General features: G+C 38.3%; 1 protein-coding gene across 3 annotated transcripts in view; it reads right to left on the bottom strand.

The window, feature by feature from the left end:
* The window catches only part of MYO1E (myosin IE), a 242,838-nt gene that overhangs the window by 185,130 nt on the left and 42,806 nt on the right, over positions 1 to 14,902 (bottom strand). For all 3 annotated transcript variants that reach the window (XM_032700486.1, XM_032700487.1, XM_032700488.1), the window contains exon 3: positions 6,247 to 6,344. The gene's annotated coding sequence lies outside the window, so the exon portion shown is untranslated. The remainder of the gene's footprint in view (positions 1 to 6,246; positions 6,345 to 14,902) is intronic.

The following is a 14,902-nucleotide window of genomic DNA, read 5'->3' on the forward strand; positions in this document are numbered from 1 at the left end:
GACCCAGACTCACTGGATCACTGATGATAAAATCATGCAAAGCTCAATTTTTCCTCTCTAACAGGGCAAACATATAGTCTGGATATATTTCAATTCCTGACCAATAAAACTTAAGCTATTTATCCACCCACCTGCTTTTCCTCAAGGGTTGCAGGCCAACACACGAGATATTGAACAGAAATGTTTGCAACCACACCCAAATAGATTCAAACCACTGAAATTATAACTGTCCTTTCTTCAGGCTCTCAGGCATTGTTAGAAGGCAAAATGGTGCTGACTGCAAAGGAAGGGCCTGATATTGATCTCCTTTATCTGTCAGAACTATAAACTCCTTGACAGAAACAGAATTACTATGATTTATTTTAATATACAGAAGAAAAAAACCAGTCCCTACAAGTTCCTGAGTGTACACAGAGTGCAAAGTACATCCATAGTAGCTGGATGCAAAGGACATTACCCTCAAGGGGTCCTTGATACAAACTAAGCCTTAAATTTGCATTTCCTTGTGTGTATTGGATGATATTACCAGCAGAATATAGCCTAATTGCAGTATACTGGATTTTAATTAAAGATATACAAATGCAAATTTTAAATGAAATTAATAATTATGGAATAATTACTATTCTACAAGAATATTTACTATTCTATTTTACTTGTTATCTGAGAACTATTAAAAATGAAAAGCTATGAAGCCTTGCAGGGCAGAAATACCACAACTGCATTTTTAACTAATTCAGAGTTCTCATTCCTTAACTCACTCAAAGAACTTCAAACACTGTTTTTATAGCTTAATAAACAATGTATTTTTTTTAATTAAGAGGGTTTAATACCAATTTATTACTCGGATTCCAAGTTCATTTGTAACATACTGAATCCTAAATGAAGGACCTCCACAGAGTGCAGGACCATCGTGGGAATGTTTCCATTGCACCATCAACAAAGGACAGTCACCAGTGAGCAGAGGCCACATCCCAAACTGGAATATACTGAGTTCTCTGCAGCTTTTATCACTAAGAAAAAAGTGGAATTCAAATATATATTGAAAGGGATATTTCTTAAAAAAAACCAAAACAGAAAATGACTCATTTTAAGTATGAGGAAGAAGCATGTGTTCTGCACTGACTCTGCAGTCTGTACCAACTCTGTGGACAGATCCCTTCCTGAGTGAGAAAGCACACCTGCTTATATTTTCAGTATTTTCAAGAGGATGTAGCACCCTAAATTAAATTGGAAGATGCTGTGTAATCAGTCAATGAACATGTAAGACTAATTATTACAGAGGATACACGTGAAGGGGATAATTATCAATGTCAGTGATTCCCAGCACAGCTAAACCACTTGTTTATTCAAAGTTTTTTAAATGGTATGCTAAGTACTGAATATTTAAAAAGAAACCACTGCTTTATTTGTATTGTCCCTGGATTCCAGTGAGGAGACACTGTGTGTGAAGACAAAATGTGGCCTTTACTGTACATACTGACAGCAACAAAATCCCATGATGATGAAACAGATGGTTCCCTCTTGCACCTCTGCACTTTCTCAATGTTTTTAGTGAACAGTTAATGAATTTTGTTCACACTTGAGGAAGAAAATATGTGGCAAAAGAAAAAGTGAAAAAATCAGCATGCACTTTTAAGCTTTCCTGTCTTTCCTCTAATTCACTTAAAAGCCAGGAGCACGTCAGCCAGGCCAGCAGTGCAGCAGACACAGGCACAGGGCTGACAGCTTCTGATCCTGCTCTGGGAGTTATAGCAACAGTTTTGTCATCAGGAAGTTCTCTTTGCTTTTTCATTTGCATTAATCCTCTTCTATGCTTGATTTAGTGCTCCAGTGATACTTATAATATGTCCCTTCCCTTGTGTTTGATGCTGTTGTTGGATCTACAGTGCATCCTCAACAGTTCACAGCTCAATATTGGTAGAGTGCCTGAAGATGGTCCTGCCTTTGTGCTGCTCCTCTCCCTGCTCCCAGTCACTCCAGGGAAGGCACTTGCATCAGGCTCTGTTCTGCTTTCTGATGCTTAAAGCAGCCCACACCTACTCCCTACAGCAATCTGCTTACAGGCTTTTCAAAAATGAACTTACTGAATATATTCTTATAAGTCTAATTTACATACAATTTGTACTACACTAGATTTCTCTCCCATTCTTATCTCCCATTTCCCTGGATAATTGAGAGATGACTAAGTAGTTCTATTGACAAGTGTATTAAATGTTTTGGACTCTTGCTATAAATAGGGTTCTTTCCCACTGTGAAAACAAAAAGACTGAAATGCCTTTTGTAAGGCTTTTGGTTTGATGAGTAGCACTTTTCTTGAGCGTGAAACTCCATACTTTGAAACAAAGCCTGACCAAGCAAATTTAGCACAGAATTGTCCAAAGCTGTCTTCCTTCCCAACCACAGTGCCAGGAGCAATTGGACTCTCTAGTTGTGCAGGTCTCCATTAGGAGAAAATGGTTGGTGGATCCACATTGCCTAATATCCTCAATTCTTCACCATTAGGCTTAATATATATTAAAATATCCAAAATGCTGTGGTATCTATTATAAAACTTCTTCCTCCTTTGGCTGCTTCCATTTGTCTTGTAAATTCTGTTTCCTCTGCTAAGGCAGATACAGCTAGACGGTGCTTTAATCCCAAAATCAAAATTCAACCCTTGACTTACAAATGCTTTTTTTTTTTCTTTTTTTTTCTTTTGGCATTAATTCAGTTAATACATAACTGCAGAGACATTAAGTATGATCTGCCAGGAATATATCACTGCATTCAACATTATTTTAGATATATTTGTATCTAAAACAGAAGAGAATTCATGTCTGGTGAATTATCAGTTTACTAAGCCTAGATCTGATAGAGTATGAAATCTTTTTATAATCAAAATAATCATCCTGTATATCAAACCCACTTTCCAAAATTATTTTTGAAATAAAGTAGTTAGAGATGTCTTCCAAGATAAAGGGCCTTGAGTGAAAAAGTCAATAAGTATAATCACAGAATGACAGAGCAGGTCAGGTTGGAAGGGACCACAGTGGGTCATTTGGTCCAACCTCGCTGCCCAGGCAGGGTCATCCCAGAGCACGTGGCACAGATTGTGTCCAGATTGTTCTGGAGTATCTGCAGTGAGGGAGGCTCCACAGCCTCTCTGGGCAGCCTGTTCCAGTGCTTGGCCACTGCACAGTAAAGAAATTCTGCCTCATGTTCAGGTGGAATTTCCTGGGCATCAGTTCCTGCTCGTTCCTCTTGTCCCATTCCTGGGCCCTCCCTGGTCCATCCTCTGCCCCCTCCCTGCAGACACTGACAGACATGGATGGGGTCCCCTCTCAGTGTCTCTTCTCAAGACTGAACAGCCCCAGCTCCCTCAGCCTTTCCTCATAAGAGAGATGCTCCAGTCCCTTCATCATCCTTGCTGTGCTCACTGGACCTGCTCCAGGATCTCCATATCCCTCCTGTCCTGAGGAGCCCAGAACTGGACACAGCACTCCAGGTGTTCCTCACTAGGGCTGAGCAGAGGGGCAGGATCACCTCTCTCAACCTGCTGGCAATGCTCCTCCTAATGCACTCTGGGACACCATTTGCCTTCTGGGCCCCCAGGGCAGCAGGGGTTCACCAGGACCCCCAGGTCCCTCTCCACAGAGCTGCTCTCCAGCAGGTCACCTGTGCTGGTGCCTGGGGTTATTCCTCCCCAGGTGCAGGACCCTGCACTTGCCTTTGCTGAACTTCAGACAGTTCCTCTGTGCCCATCTCCAGCCTGCCAAGGTCCTTCTGAAGAGCTGCACAGTGTGTGGGGGGCATTGGAACCCACTGGAGAGAACTCATCTGCTCACAGCAGGTCAGCTGCCGATGCTTTGGAATGTTACCCATGAGTACATTACTTTCTAATTACATATCCAAAACACCAGTTCAGGGATGACATGAATATAAGTCTTTTGTGAATTGTATGGAAGATTAATCGTTATATTAAGTAGCACAGACAGTAATCCCTGCTAAGTAAGAATTCTATCACAAGCAAAAAAGGGAATAAACTCTAATATTTGGAACATGATTAACCATCACCCTGTAAATCAGCATATACTAGTCCCCCAGCTCCTTATATAATCCTCCATCTTCCCCTTTCAGCTGATTTTCTGCTATACTTACAAGCACAGAAAAGATCTCACCCTTTCATTTAGGTTTTCACGCAGCCTGTAGAGCTGTGTAGCTTCCATACTTATAGCTGTGATCAGCACACACCATTAGAATTATCAGAATTGCATGAGGCAGTTCACAAAAAAGGAACTTAAGAGGTTCAGAAAAAAGGCAAAGACATACAGTATGTGATGTGTTATGTTACTGCCTTGATCCCCTGAAGGTCACAGCAAGAGAACACAGCTCTGCTGGTGTGTGGGGGATGGTTATATTGTTGCAAAATTTAATTTTGTGAGACTTGGGGTCACTCCTGAACTCCAGTACATTTTATAGTTAACTATATTTTAATTCCATTACTTTAACTTTGGAGCAAATAAACTCTCTTGTTATATTCTAATCAGGTCATCCATAAAAGAGCCAAAAGCAAGACCTTGCTGAAAACCAGAAGCATCTGAAAGCGCACAAATAGCATAAAAACATCTTATACAGAGCGGAATATTAGATTAGCATTTTATTTTGGAAATGGGCACTGTAACGTGAAAAAAGGACTTTGTTTTTCCTACTTGTCATTTCTAATTGCATCAACCTGCAAAGATTTCATTGTATCATGAGACACTGAGATACATTATGGTTCTAGTTTCAATTACAGCCTCCTCACAATCTTCCAAATACTCTCCTGAAAGTTGGACAAACCCTCCCCAACTACGATCCCCAACTAACAGGCAAGTCACAAAAAATCTGCTATTTGGATTTCACACACCTTTCCTAATAATCCACTAAATATTATGGCTATAGTTTACAAAGAAGCATATCATTATTCAGCAGGGAAATGTGTTGTCCTGTGGATATATGGAAAATTCCAAATAGCAAGGATTAGCTTGATGGTGTGAGCTAAGGCATGATGCCTCAGATATCATACTCCACAGCATACACACTGTCTTGTCAAGGAGAGAAGAAACTTATGCTCCTTTTACAATTTATGCCAAGTTATCATCATTAAAGAGTGAAAGAGAAATAATTAGATGCTCATACAGCCCTAGAAGTTTCTATATACTTTGGGCACAAATTGCATGAGAGCCATAGCTGCCATCTGTCATTAACTAAGGTGTTCTGGACACATGCAAAGGAGGGAAGTGAAACCCAAATTCAATGGGTGTCATTCACTGGCAAGTCTGCAGTCCAGGCTGTTTGTTCCTGTTGCTGCTGCCTTTACTAAAGTTGTAAAGCATTTGAGGTTATAAAACAGAAATATGAAGTTGAAGTTACTATTAAAGCAATGTTGATGAACAGATTTTTAGAAAGTTAAATCATAACACCTAGTCTTAAGTAAAGTGTACTTGAGAGAGCAAATGGGTAAAGGTTTTGTCTGTGCTGGTTATTTTAAGCAGAAATAGCACAAAGATATATAGAAAATCTCCCTGTCTTCAGGAAGCAAGTTGGATATCAAAAGACAGTACTTACTCTAAATAAAAATAACGCTGGTCCATCCAAGAGTCCTAAAAAAGCTACTTCTGAGTTATTGCTCATCTCACAGCATAATGAGCCACACAGAACCAGAGTATGGGACAGATGTAACAACCAAACCTCTTCCTACCCTTTGTGCAGAGTCAATACCACCATGTTTCTACAGTTCAGATTAATCAGGCATTTCTTGTTTTATCCAAAAACAAAGCTTGCCCTTACACTCACACTTGTAACTCTTCATAATGCATATTCTGGGTTACACACTTCTACTGAAAGTTCTGATCCTATTTTGAAAATGAAACCCATGCAAATTAAAGTGCAAGCAAGTTCTTCAAGTTCAGTGGCAATCCACTATCACTGATGCTCTTGGTCATACTGACTTGCACCCAGAGCAGACAACACCCAGCTCACCACCTGATAATCAAGGGCAACACTATCAATCAGAATAAATTTGTCATACCCATTTCAATTTAATTAAGAAGTTGAACTGGCGAGACTGTTGTGACAGCAAATGAGAACAGCAACAGTTATATGCCAGGAGAACAGGCATAAGAACAATCATACACCTGCAGTTACAGGGTATTAAATACATCTTCCCAAATTACAGAGAGTGTGGTGATGGTGGACACAAAACAGAAAAAAAGGCCTTACACCTACCTCTGTCTTTGCTGGGTCATGGATTCTCATGCTGCCAATGAGCTGGTCCATGTCACTGCATCCTGAGAAGAGATCGTGCTCTCCTGACCCCGGGTGATCTGCAACAACATACACAACAGTTCAAGGTTAGATTTGTGTGTGCCAAATTTCAAACTGCTGAAGTGTTCTTTGCATGTAGCATCCAGCTGTGGAGATAAACGTATTTTAGTCAGTGCCTCTTTAAATTTACATGTTTTTAAAGTAAAAAAAACTGGTTTTGTCAATAATACCACACCACATGTTTGTTGGTTTTGTTTTTTAAATCTGTGAAATATTGGAATAATTGTATACTTCTGAAATAACCGGTGGGTTCTGGAGTATTCAAACAGCTTTTTCTGCAGCTTAGTTACATTAACATTTTCAAAGAAAACTTAATAATACAGGCTGGATGTTTTTCAGTATCAAAAGGAATCAATTCTCTGTTTAAATACAAATGACTAGTCTACCTGTATATAATTTACACAGCTATAAGTTAATAAATATTATACTCAGTGTGACTTTGGTCGTTTATGGGCAGTAAGTGTTCCCAGGAAAGGTATTTTGAGACTGGGAATCCACATAAGCACCACAAGGAATGAATAATGCATTTGAAATAGATGTATTTGACACAAAAGAATGAGCTGGTTCTTGACTGTCAAAGCTGAGAGGAACATGGACATTTGAATTTTTATCTTCATTACTTATCTTTTGTTTTATTGAAATCACAATCAGCGTATCACATCTCAAAAATCCTTCACTCTTTCTCAGCTATGAAGTATAGTTTAAGCACAAACTTAAAACCATGTCAGAAATAGCAGACTACTAAAATGATCATGTTATGTATAATAAATATACCTTCAGAGAGACCTTACTATTGAGAACATAAACACAGTACAAAGATCATGGGGCTTGTAGAGCTCATTCTAAGTAAACCAAATGACAACAGATGATCCAGGAAGGCATCTCCAGGTTTCTCCTTGTGAGTTAGATTTACTGAAATAATCCCTGACAACACTGACATTACATCAGGGGGTCGAGTGTATTTGCTTTGCACACTCAAGTCTGGTGACTAATCTCAGACACTAACTTTTATTCACATTACTGGGCTCAATTGGACACCAGCACTTAACTCTGCAGCTGGATTTTAGATCACACCACTGAAATCAGAAGGGGGGCATTCACAAGTATTATTACATCAACACTGAAATTTATGACAGCAAAGATACACTAGATTTTCTCTACCAACCACACAATATTGACTGTACAGACTGCAGTTTCAAAGGTAATGGAACCATTTATTCCACCTTTTTGCAGCCAGTAACAATGCAGAAACTTTCCTTCTCCTTGATTTTCTGGGGTTTTTTTAGGAAGTGTTAAAAGGAATTTTTAAGTGCAAAACCAATTGCAACTGCTTAGGCTAACACATGGGAGAAGCAAAAGCTTCAGCTGGCACCCAACCCAATAAAATCTATAATCACAGATTCTAGGAAGCACAGCTCAGTGTGTTTTATTACAGAAAGGATATACCAAGTCCTCGGAAGTTTATTTCCTTTTTAAAATAAATAAACCTAACAGAATTCTAGTGGGCTGAGCAGTGCAAAGCACTGAACATTGACAGGAAACCAGACAACCTGTAAACAAACAAGCCCACGCTCTCAGCATAGCCTGACGAGACTGTCCAACCTGCATGAACCAGAAAGCCACTGTTACTGAAATCCCATTAGTTTCTTTTCCACTACAAATAAGACACAGTGAAACTGCTTTATACTGAAAAATTAATTAAAGCATCAGCATAATTGACATAATTCCTGTAGAAGGGACACTTTTGATTGATTTTAACAACAGATCACATCTTTTGAGAGGAAACCTACCTAAAGACATGGACAAGATTTCAAATCCATTTTAAAAAATCTTTTAAACAATTATGTTAATGTCTTACTTTACTCTCTCAGCAATATTAACAATGTAATGAATTGGAAAAGTAACTTCAACTTTATAGCTCTATTTCAAGGTGAAAGGCAGGCGTTGTGCAAACATTAGGCAGTTTTAAGTAAGCCCTGTATCTGTGTTAATGAGATTACATCATTAAATACTCCACCCACACAGTCTTCTGCTGGTACATCAGGAAGCTGACAGTGTGAGAGACCTTGGAAAGCACTGACAGTCACCAGAACAGCATTGCAGAAACCCCTGCTGCAAAACTACTTTGGAAGTATAACCAAGTCAGTAAAAAAGACTTTGTGTTTGTAGAAAGAAGGGAATTTGGGAGTTAAAATTCTGGGTTCCCTCTGCAGTGAAACCCTTCAGCATGTTGCCAGGGATGTCTGCACAGAGACAAAGCACTGATTAATGCTGTTACTCGGCTGGTAGTACTTGTGATTTGCATCTGTTCTTAGCTGAGGGGAAAGAACATAGGGCAGAAAGGTAATCTGTTATCAGCAGCCAATTCTGCTCATCTAAAAAGCTTACATAACACTGCAGCAAGTGCCTGGGAAGCCCTGGAGAAACACTGATAAATGATATCGTGATAAACCCAAAAGAACAAAGGACTGACATGATTCCTGCTGAAAGAGAGACTGATTGCCCAGAATGCAATTCAATAAATATGAGCAAGAGGTGAAGGAGATAAAATTAGGAACTAACGATATAGAATAAACTCCTATGAAAATGGGAATAGCTGGAGGTTCACTATAATTGATTCTGGAGCTGAGACACAAAGTCAAATGCCAGGGAGGTGGCTTTTCTTTTCCAAGGAGTAACTTGAAGGTTGTGTGAGTCCTCTTTCAGTAGCATCACAGTCCAGGTAGTGCTACCCTTATTAGGAACCCCGTGAACTCCAATAAACATTTTGCTATAGGAAAGGCAACACAAATGAGAGACCTTAGCCCAGTGAAAAGGCTCAGCTTAAACTGATAACTACTACAGCAAGAATCAGGGAGCTGAAATTTAAGTTCTCTTGACATATCAAATAACTCTGATTTCAATTTTAGAACTTTTATCAGAAACTAATATTCAATAGGATTTTTGCTAGAACAAGGCCTATAAGGCCATGTGCTATTTGTCAAATACCATAGCAAGTGTGTTAATAAACATTATTTACTTTAAAGAATTTTATAAAGCAATGCATTATCCAAACAACTCACAGACAGAGAGAAGGCAGAGAACATGAAAGGATCTGAATAGCAAAGTCAACATAAATTTATACAGTAATAAAATGAAAATGGTGAAACAGTGCCTTAATGTGATAGAAAGATGAAAAGAAATCTTGTCATCTCAAACATCTCTCTGAAGAATGCAAAACATTCTGCCTTTTTCAGAGCAGATATAAGTTTCTATGAGTTTCCAGAGCAATTTATGAATTGTGCCATAAATTGTACATGAAGTGTGAGCTGGTTACAAGATTTACAAGAGCAAAATGCTAATAGAAAATATAACTCATTTGTTTCACTCACCATATGACAAATTAGTGTATTTATTAGGTCTCCCATCATAAGCACATAGAGCACTGAGCATGTGGAGCTTTATTAAGAGAACTCTGGGTGGTTTGACAGGGTGTATGAATTAGTTTGCAGTTTATACTTCACCTTCTCATGGCCTTTTCTGTGTCCAGAATAATTTTGTTTTATTTGTGAGTTAATCTCATCCATACTTTATACTGGACTGATACTTAAGAATAATTGTTTTACTGACTCTTATGGTGCTACTTCAATAACTGCTCTGTTCTGTTGGTGATCTCACACTTCACATTCATTCTACCCTCACACAGATTTCACACCAACAGATAAAATATATGTGCTTTCCATAGATCATTTGAAAGAGTACTTTCATAACATAAATTTCAAAATAATGTTACCCCATTCTTAATTATATTTGCTCCATTATTTAATTTCCAGATTAGCTGATGAAAAAAAAAATCATCTGGTTCAATTACAAGCTTTTGGACAATAATAACTAAAACTAAAATTCCAGTTGAGTCAAAGACAGAGGGAAAGAAATTACGAAGAGCTGTGTGTTACAGGGTGACAGAATGGTGTAGATCCAGTTGGTCCCAGAACTGATTCCTTGCAGGTTGCACAGTGTCAGAGAGAACACCTTGTGCTCCCTAATAAGCACCTGAACCTTACTCCAAACCTTCAAGCAAAACCTGGACACGGTATCCTGCCTTATCACATCTGAATCCTTTGTGTTCATACTAATTTAAATACATAACTCTAAAAAGGAGCAGCAATCAATACTCGGGGGGGGGGTATTTGAAAGTAAAAAGGTATTACTGCATTTATTAGATTAACTAATGATTTCTAGCTCTGTAAGAAGTTTTACTTTTCTTAATCTTAAAATCCAAAATGTCAGTGTTTCTCATCTTAATATTTAGTTCATTATTTTGCAAGATATAAGAAAACAGGAAATGCATGTGGTTTGAAAGAAATGTGGAAGAGGTTGCTCATTTGTGCTGCTGAATTGGACCTTAGTTAATCTTCCTCCCAGTCTACTGTTGCTACTTCACTTCCCAAGTTTTTAAAATGAGACTGAGATGCTGAAGTTTATTATGGATATGATCTACTATTCCAAATAATGTAAAATCTAAACTGCAGCTCTGGGATGAAAAATGAAATTGTTCTATGCTTTCTGTGATTGTTCTTAGTTAATGTACAAATGTTCAATTTGATGTGAGTTCATGTCAGGATTTTGACATTAATTTCAAGTCCCATCTCACAGGGGCATTATGTCCCTGTGAGAAGGGACTAAACTATTTTGGATAATAATTTCATTGTCTTCATTATGTAGAAACATCTTTCTCCACAATACATTTGAAATTATTTTAAAAATTACATTTGTTCTGCATCTTCATCAGTCATATTTCACTTCTTCTTTTTAACATGTTTATTATTTAATAGGATGCATGAATTTTACTTTAGTAATTCATACGGTTTTTCCCACCAATCTAACTTACTTGGTTTGGGCTTTTTTTCCCCACTATGCTTTCATATCACCAAACTGACTTGCTGTCAAAGAGTCAAGGAGGCAAGAATATTCAACATCCACTCCCATCTTGACCATCACAGATAGAACCTGTAGCATCAGCAGTTGAGCAGTAAATTACTGTTACACAGGGACAACACACCTGTCACCTCCAGGAAGCAAATTCAACTCCTTGTTGCTGCTTTAAGCTCTAAACTTGACAGTTAAGTACTGAAGGTTCTGAGGAGGAAGGAGGTCAAGGAACAAGAATGAGCACAGACTCATTAAATTATGGCTGCTCTTCATATTTGTGATTCAGAGTCAATAACTCAAATGTTTATGTGCAGAAAAATAAAGCATACTAAGGTAGAAGTATATTTCAAAATATTCACCTTCTGAGCAACTTCCATGTGGTGATAAAAACAAATAAGCAGATAATCTTAAATTGCCTCTTAAAGTCTTTGTATTATCAGGTACAAGAAATGACCAGCAAATTACAATTTAAAGCCTCAATAAGATTTACAGGGGAAAATGTGGTTTTTAAAATTAGAGAAGTACTTCTCTGTTTTTATAGCTGTGCCTCAGAGACAGTTTGCAATCCTTGAGTCCAATGTGCTTGTGCTTGCATCAATAAATAGATCCAAGGCTGGGAGACCCAGTGCAGCCCGGAGTGCTCAGAGCCTTTGGGATAATGTGGTAGGATTTATTAAATGATATAAAGACAGGACTGCCCCAGGTGATGAATTGGAAAGAACAAGAGAAGATAATGAGCAAGTTTTGCTTGTTTCAGCAAAGCCATATTGATGTGTCCAAGCAAAGTCAATGACAGAGTGGCTGGATGTTCTGGTCAGCAAAAGACAAGTACTTACCTGTTGGGGTAAAATTATTTAAATTAAATAATGCATCAAAACCCCACTTAATTTGACATACTTTCTCTTGTCAATCATCAGTGTTAATCAACAGTGATTTTCAGAAAAAATTAGTCTTTCCTCCACTGCTGCCACATTACAACATAATCCACATTTCATTTATTTATTATTAACTGAAATATTAACGTATCAATTGCACATATAATTATTATGACAATATATTAATTAATATGGTAATATATTAATTAATATAGAGTTCTATCATATATTAATAACTATATTAATATATTATTATATTAACATATTAATTCATCATTTCAGTGTCGACTTGTGGACTAAATCAGGGGAATTCCTTCTGGCAGCTCCCTCCCAGCACACGGTCCTGTTGCCTTCAAACAATAGGCACTCACAGTCATGACAGATTTTTTTCCTTTTTAAATGAAATCCTAGCTTTTGCACTGCAGTTCACCAGGTGTGTTGCTATGAAAGATGTCTCTGAACAGGCAGTTGTACCAAGAGGCAGCAAAACCAAACAAAAAGGAAAAAAACCCCAGGCCTCTGGAAAAGGTGAAGTCACTCACTCTTAAGACCCCAACTTCCATTCATGAAGGCTGGCTCCTGCATTTCTTAGAGATGCAACATTTCCAACGCACTCTTCCTAATGAATCATTCCCAATGATTCCTAATCCATCTGAATTTTCCTTGTGGCAAGCTGAGAAAACAGATTCAGCACATGAAAAGCTGCTCATACTTCAATCAAAACACATGCCCCAATTCCATAAGAATTTTTTACTCATTCATAACTCCGCCCTTCAAGCTTTATTGTGAATGAGTCACTGCTCACTCTTACACAGAGGTGTCTCAAACCTCTTCATGCCTTCCAGACTACACAGGCACCTTCTGCTGTCCTTAGTAAACGCTCTGTGCCTGCATTCCAGCCTTTTGAAAACCTCCAGCTCAATCTCAGAGTGACTGGGACTGGTTCTCTTGCACAGCTGCACAACCCAGCATAGCAGAAACTTTGCTAGTCCTGTATTTCTCTATTCCCAGGGGCAAGTCTGCAGGTAAAGGACCAAGTGCAGGGATCCCACAAATCCCTCTCTCATGCATGAGTGCTAACTTTGCAAACACTGGCACAAACACCTTTGCTAATGATGGAGGAAGACAGGCAACATTTAATCCATCTTTTATATCCCTTCTTCAACGAGGTGACACATAAAACTCATTAATTAGTCAGAAATGTTCCAATTCATTCAGCCAAAGTTTTGCTTTAAGACATGAAAGGGCAAAATCACCTTTTGAATGGTGAATTTAAACATTCTGAAGCTGGTTAATGCTCAGCATTGCATGGTTTGCATACAGATGAAATTAAAACCAGTTGCTGCTAGAGGACACCGTGGAACACAAATCTCAACACTTTTTACCACAGTGGAGGTACAGTGTCATGCAATGTCACAGATCAGCCCATTAAAATTCATTTGCTCCCAGTGAAAAGGAGGGCACACAGCAGTTGGAAAACAACAGGGCCTATCAGCACAGGATAATTAAGTCTTTCTACTTCTGTTTTATCAGACAATGATCATCTTATATAACAAGAGATTATGTCAACAAAAGATTTGATCAATGTAAAATGCTACTGTAATTGCTGATGCTTGGAAACATTTTAGATGATTGTTTCATACTTAAACTTCAAAGCAGTGAATGTAGAGCCAGATAAAAGGAAAGACTTCTTTCTTTCCATCAGCTTTTACGAAGAAGAGTCTAATCTAGATTGAATTTGAAGGCCCCTGTGTTTTCACAGCATAAAAATTGTATTAAATTTTGATAGTGCAATTTTGTAGGATGTAAGGACTGTAAGACAGTAACTCATAGATGAATATTACGAGAAATCTCTGCTTGACAACAGAGGCTTATTTTGGTACAAACCTGCAAAGTAATATATTAATGTTTTCAACCCACACTGAAATTGCACCATTTGAATTCAAAATCCTTTGGTACCCAAATGCTTCAGCAGTGGCAGTTATGGAACTGTGTACTGTAACAGGTATCACCATGGAATAGATTTGCTGTCCAGGCATTTCTTCTCCCTCACTCTCCCCTCCCAAACTTAGTATGACTCTTTAGGCAGGAAATTTTCACCTTGTGATGGGAAAGCAGTTAAACTTATTTCCCATGGAGAGTTGCATTATTTTTTACCTGAAACACTGAACGAGAGAAGCTTCTTTTCTTTGCTTGCTTGAAGCTGCAGTGAATACTATTGTAATGGACCTGCTGAGGGATCATCTTGGGCAGTGTAGTGAGTGCTAAGGATCAATCTACTGATGCATTTCTGGCTTGGGAATGTTTCTGCTGTTCACCTGGCAATGAAGTGAACATTCCTATGGGAGCAGGAAGGAAGTGTACTGGGAAAGAACATATCAAAGGAGCAGTGATGAGTATGTTGAAGGCTTATGATTTGGCTGAATGCAGCCAAGTCTATTTTAATTTAGGAATAACATGAACTACTGCACATCAGAAGAACAAACATATCAGACCATAACATTCCATGGCATGAGTTTCCTAAAAATAATGAAAATTGATATGTCTTATATCTCAAGAATGCCTGTTTAGGGGCATCACTACTATGATTTTATTGTACTTACTCTTCAGGCTGCAAACTGGATAAATCTGACTAGGAGATGTTCTGTTCAGTCATATTTGTGAACAACAGAGTCAGATCACTACCTACATTCTTCAGCTGCACTAGAGGCTTCTCAAGCTGACAAGGATGTTTCTATATATTGCTGTTATTACAGGTTTGCAAAGGCAAG

Source organism: Chiroxiphia lanceolata, chromosome 12, assembly GCF_009829145.1.
Source record: "Chiroxiphia lanceolata isolate bChiLan1 chromosome 12, bChiLan1.pri, whole genome shotgun sequence".
NCBI lineage: Eukaryota > Metazoa > Chordata > Aves > Passeriformes > Pipridae > Chiroxiphia > Chiroxiphia lanceolata.